Genomic DNA, 6,376 nt, shown 5'->3' with positions numbered 1-6,376 from the left:
TGACTCCGCCTTTGCTGTCAATACACTTGCCATCTCCCCTTCTGTTGTCCCCCTCCCCAAGCTACCACCACCCCCTGGTCACCCTCTCCACCCTTTTTCGCAACAGTAATCTACCGCGATGCCACTGTAGAGGTAACCACCATCCAGACATCCTCTCGTCCCTCTCGTCCCACGCGACAACACTCTGACACTGCTGGAGTGTGTCCCTGTGGTGATCAAACAGAAAAAACCTCCTGGACCTCCAGGACCCATCAGAAATTCCACCAGGATGACAAACTGAAATGATTTCATCGACTCGTCGTAGACCCAGGGGTAGGTGGCACTGTCCAAATTTTCAAATTTGGTGCAGTTAATGAAAGATTGAAAACGAGATTACTAGATGAGTGGATATTTGGAAAGCCCCGTTTGAAAATCCAAGACAATTGCAAAAGTATCGAAAATCGGATGAAAATTATGTAAATGAAAGCTGAGTTGTTAAATTGATAATTCTCTCGAGGATTTCAACCAAAAGGGCATCACCAAACCACTTGAATCTGTTCAAATACTATATTCCGAAATGCATGGATGATTAGACCCGGGAGCCACACCGAAGCTCCCAAATTCAACATTTGTACTGAGTATTTAACAAGCGACCGCAAAATCGAACACATTGGAATTCCGGGGGCTTTATAAATGGCAGTGGTCCTCTCCGTCAATACCATGACTGTACTCGATAATATCAAATGGGATTTAAATGCCACCACCGATTTCCAGTGATTCTATAAACAATTGCGAGTAAATTAATCAGTCAATGTTTGGGTTTTGGTATTGGACGGGGGACTAGTGGCCGTGGAACACGCGATAGAGACTTAGACGCAATCCGATCAAAACGATAAGAATTCGTCTGGGGATTTGTTGGATGATGCAGGCATCTCTGCATCCATTAAAATCGGCGATCAGCCGAGCGAGCAGTCGCATCCGGCCACGCTTTCTGCGGCCCCCTACATTTTTTCGTCACTTTTCTTTACCAGAAATGGTTCGTAACGCCGATCGGATGAAGATCATTCACTTTTTCCATCTTCCCGATTTCAATTTCTCCGATCATCAATTTTTCATTCAACTTTTTACCGATCTTCCATCGGTATGTTCACCAACTTGGACTCCACCGATCCGGATTTCGGTCTGATATGAGTCGAAAAGTGGTTTATTTCAACAAGAAATGTCTCGAGTCAACGTCTCAGATAAATGGTTTATTTGTATTTATCTCGAGAAGAATTTCCTTTTAACACGCTGTACTGAATTCAAAAAAAAATTTCCTCATTTCAATAAAAGTTTTTTTTTTATTTAATCTAGAGTAAAACTCCAATTTTCCTGTATTACTCCGAATAATTTGTAAATCGCTAGGATAAAATGAATTTAGAGATGGATGTACTGATTTGAAAATTTCATGTCGTCAATTCGACGTGAAATAAATCGGTGGTTGGCACGAATCAATCCAACTTGATTGAAAACAACTTTTTTTGAATTCAGTTTCATTTGCCAAAAAACTTAAAAATTAGAAGCCCAGAATATCCAGAAACAGCAGACAGTACAGGCTTTATCCACGGGCAAAAACCGGTTTAACGTTGGGGTAAAGAGGGAAATCGTTTGAAAAAGACAAGAAGCCGATTCGCCTCTCAGAAACGAGAGGGATGGGGGGACACCGAAACGGGGATAGGACTGTCCTCCGTGATACAAAACAAAATAAAAATAAACGTCAAGCGGAAACCTGCGTAAATATACGTGAGCGATCGCGAGTGAACACTCCAACCACCAGAATTAAAAAACCGGTAATTCGATTCTCGAGATCTCCGACTCAATGAAGATTAAATTACAGTTTTTCTCAACGGCCAGTCGGTTTTTCTGCTACCTCATTGCATTTATCATCGGACATAAAGTCGTGGAAATTTGTGAAAACAAGATAAGTGGGTGGAGGGGGGAGTGGGGGAGAAAGTAATAGAGACTGTACGTGTAATGGAGATTTGAGAATTGAGCCCAGAGGGACAATGAACCTGCAGTCGTGGGGCGTCCAATTCCAGACATCCTATAAACTTCACAACATCTAACAGTACTGGAAACTATTCTGATAAAAAAATCCCAACAACTTTTTCCCCAGCTTCACGGAATATTTTAAATTCAAATTGTAATGGAGATATCAAAGATGAAAATTATCACCTGTGCATTCGAAATTCGAGAGCTGTCTCAATTTCACACCGGGGTAATCATTTTTCGGGGGAAATCTAGGGACTAGACCGTCATAATTTTCCGCCTTTCCCGGGTGTTGTCGATTCGAGTGCATTATAACTCATTCATGCCACGAGGGAATGCAGTCCCGGAGTATCGGGGAAAGATGAAAGGCGTGTTTTTGGAGAAAGATCTGAGAAAAGAGGGAAACTGGGAAGACTGTGCCTGCACCTCTCAGCAGGTAATACCGTTTACCCGATTTTCTCCACGGCCATAAACTTCATTTTTTTTTTCTCTCGGTTATGAATTATATGATGATAGACTGCGATTGTGGAAATAATTTAAAAATTAAAACCAAACCAAATGGGTTTCGAAAAATCAGGATTATTATAATTCAAAAATATATTTACTGAAATTTTTTGATGTTGCATGGGTTTTCGATAAATAATTAAACCGATGGTTGAAGTTGATTTTTCTGCTGAATCGGAATTTCTAGTCACGAATTTTCGTGCGATTCTAGTCGAATTGAAGAAAAAATGACCGGTGACAGCCGATTGCAGCTCGAAAAATGGGAAACTGGTATTTCCTCTTAGGTCACGGGCACAGACACTCCCTCCCCTGCTCGTAAATATTCTTGTTGAAAATGAAAAAAAAAAACGACAACGCTCCACCCCTGATGGACATTCATTTACCTATTCCTCGTACCTCGCTCCCCCCTATTGAGAAACTCCGCTGGACACTTCTTTTTTCGATGTCTTCATTGAAAAAAAAATGGGACAATACCGGAAAGGCGTACCGGTTACATGCGCACAACAACTATTTTACAATTGTCGTGTGGGGCTCAGCGTTTTCAAAACGGGGGTCGAGCGAAATGTGTTTCTGGGTCTTCCAGGGGTTATTGTGTTTTTGAGAATGGACTGGTGGTCAACTGGTTGTATTTTGCAAGAAGTGAACGGAACGGGAGATGTCGGCACGAAAAGAGAGATGAATTGTGAATGAATGTCTTCATATTCCCAAAATTTATAAAAAATTTTCCATTCTTTTTATACCCTTCAGAAATTTGATGTCAAGTTCAGGTATTTAAATGAATATAAAATATCGATTCTCCATTTTTAAATAACTCATATTATTTTCAATCATCCTATCAAATAAAATTTCACAAAATGCCCCATGAAAATCCTCGAGACCCGAAAGCAATTTTTCCAATCGTCACCTCGTGTTTATTACCGGTGATTCTCTGTAACAGTCCAGATGCCAACGATCCGCGCGATCAATTCCTCGTCACGTTTACATTCCCCCGTATTTATGTATCAACCGATTATTATTGAATATCGTGAAAATCGACCAATAAGATATTGAAACGTATAATCCCAGGGTTATTCATATGCAGCCGTATAAAGGACCCTGAACACAGAGGAGATCATGAAAACTGGAATTTTCAAACGAGAGAAGTTGCTAATGGCTCAGGATCTTGGTCACTCCGACGATAAAAATTCTCTTTACTATTTTTAATTATGAATCAAGTGGAATGCCCGTATTTTTACAGAGATAATTACACGAATTACTGACCCCTCCACACATTGCCAGACAACAAAAATCACAATAACCCCTAATGACCGGCCATAAAGTGCCATTTGGAGTGACAAAACGTCTAGGGGAAAAGAACGAGGATTAGAGGACGCGATGACGATTAGAGTCGATGCACCCCTCATTTAATTCTCAGCTATCCAGGATTACGTGGAGCTGATGGAGGGCAGGGAGGACTCGGGTGCAGGGGAAAAAAAATGTGAAATGGGCGAGATGCCGGGGCACCTGAGTCCTATCGAAGTGGTTGGCACAGCCCCAAGCGACTTTGGAGCGACGGACGGATATCCTCTTACAGACACGTGCGAGCCACGTGCCACAACCATTCGTCCAGGCCTCACCTCGCCTCTCCTTTTTCCCTTTCATGAGGAATCAGAGCAATCTGAGAGCATCAGGACCCATCCACCTATTAATTACGGAATCTCTGGTGGGACACATGCAGCAAACTCCAGGGAAAAAAATTTATTCGGAAAAATTCTACTACACGACCCTCCTGCAGGGATACGATTTTTGTAATTCATCTAAATTGAATGAAAAATATTCCACACCTCAGTACCACTTCGGGTAAAAAAAAAATTGTAATCGGAATATTTTTTTCCAAATGTTTAAAAAATTTCTGGAAAATTTTTTAGAATTTTTTTTTATGAAACAAAAAAAATCGGAAAACAAAACCATTTTATTTTTGGGACGGGTTTTGAAAAATTTTTCAAAAATTTAAATAGGAAAATCTTTTTTCCCATTTAAATTTCCCAAAAATATAATTGTTTTATTTCCCGAGTTTTTTTTGTTTCAAAAAAAAAATTTTGAAAAGATTTCCAGAAATTTTTTGAAAATTTGAAAAAAATATTCTGATTACAATTTTTTTTACCCGGGAAAAAAAAGATCATAATATGATCTGCTCATCTCCGATATGTTTTTTTCAGTTAATTGAGCCCGACAGAATTTTATTCATGATCCCGTTAAATTTTACTATTAAATCGCGGATTCATTCGATTCACAGAAAACTTCTGTGGAGAAGTCACATACGTCCATTATCCTAATTTTATTCTCATCCAATTTGATAGGACAGATCAGCGCACATAAACTCAACACAAAAACACAGAGACTCGATGAGTCGATGCGATATGTTCATTCTTTGACAGCTTAATCCAGCGTGTAAAGTGATACCTACGCGCAGACATTGACGAGAAACGATCCGACGGGCCCAGTCGAGGGATGAAATCGTAAAAAAGTAGGGAAAAAAATATTGGAGGCATGTACCCTGTCATGGATACCACGTGGCCCCTTTATTGTGGGAAAAATTGTGTCCATTATCCCAAAAATAGGTGACGTCCGAAAAAGTAACGGAAAAAATTAATTGACGGATATCGAGTAGTTTATTCCGCGGGGAATCACTTGTGGGTCGTTCAATCTCCATAAAAATGTGATAAACAATGAGCTGTGGACTAGTGGCTCAGCTCTTTTTTTAGCCCAAGTCGCGTGTCGTGTTACGTATGCCACGGGTTCATCCATCACGCGCTGGTTATACTCGTGGGGAACGTGCCCTGCGGCTAGTTAGAGCAACTTGTGATTGATAAAATGTCAAATTAGCCCCGGGGATTTTTCTAACACCGAGAATTAATCCGGTTTATCGACCTCCCACTTCCGTTTGGAGGGGTGCATTTAAAATCCATTTAGGAAGACGTGAATAGCAAGAATAAATTGAATTTTCAGCGTGAAAGTTCCAGAAAAGCAGAAATTCAAAAAGAAACAATCATTCCCACCCCGAGTCACCCCAAATATTCATAAATTCGAGTTGTTTTACATGCCAAAAGTTCAATGGGATATTCTCAATTCAGGCTGGACTAGAACACCCAATTAAACTCCCGCAAAGAGACATTGAATGGAAAAACCGAGAGATCAGCTATCGTAATTTGTGTGAAATCAACCACTTACCTTGCCACACTCCTCGCCCCGAGAGTCCCTTTGTCAAGGTCTTGAAGTCTTGCTCTCGTGTCCTCTCAGGATATCCCATCGGCTTTGGCTGCTCGACACCTGCGGACGTACCAGGTGCCAGGCCAAATCTCACCTCGAGTGCCTTCCCCGTAGAAGTGGACCTGGCCATCTTGTTCTCTCCTGGCATAATCTGCACTGACTGAAAAAATAGCAAATGTTAAAAGACAGTTGATGCAACCTCTCAATAAAATTTCTCGTGCAAACACTGAAATTATTCTCCAAGTTGTCATTTACTCTCGTGCTGAGGGCGGAACTTTTCGATAGAATTTCTATCCGTTTATTATTCCGAAAAATAACTTGTCCCTGTACTCTCGTATCTCATTTTTTTGCCTGAGGGGACTTAATGGTAGTCTTTTGGCTTAGCTAAAGGGTCTAACTGACACGTGCAACGGCCTATTACGCACTGGTGGTCCCATGTGGGCATATTTCACTGTCGTTAAATTCGCTGTTACATTTTATGATGTTTTTTCGTCTAGTCGTTGTAAAAAAAAAAAAGATTCACTGTGGATGAATGGAGTCTGTACAAGGGAAGAGAACCGAGGAGAAATGTTGATGGTAATGTGGTTGTCCTTGCCATGGGTGCATCCCTGAGGAT

This window comes from Fopius arisanus, unplaced genomic scaffold (genome assembly GCF_000806365.1).
Source record: "Fopius arisanus strain USDA-PBARC FA_bdor unplaced genomic scaffold, ASM80636v1 scaffold00015, whole genome shotgun sequence".
In the NCBI taxonomy this organism is placed as follows: Eukaryota; Metazoa; Arthropoda; class Insecta; order Hymenoptera; family Braconidae; genus Fopius; species Fopius arisanus.
Note: the sequence above shows the minus strand (reverse complement) of the source record.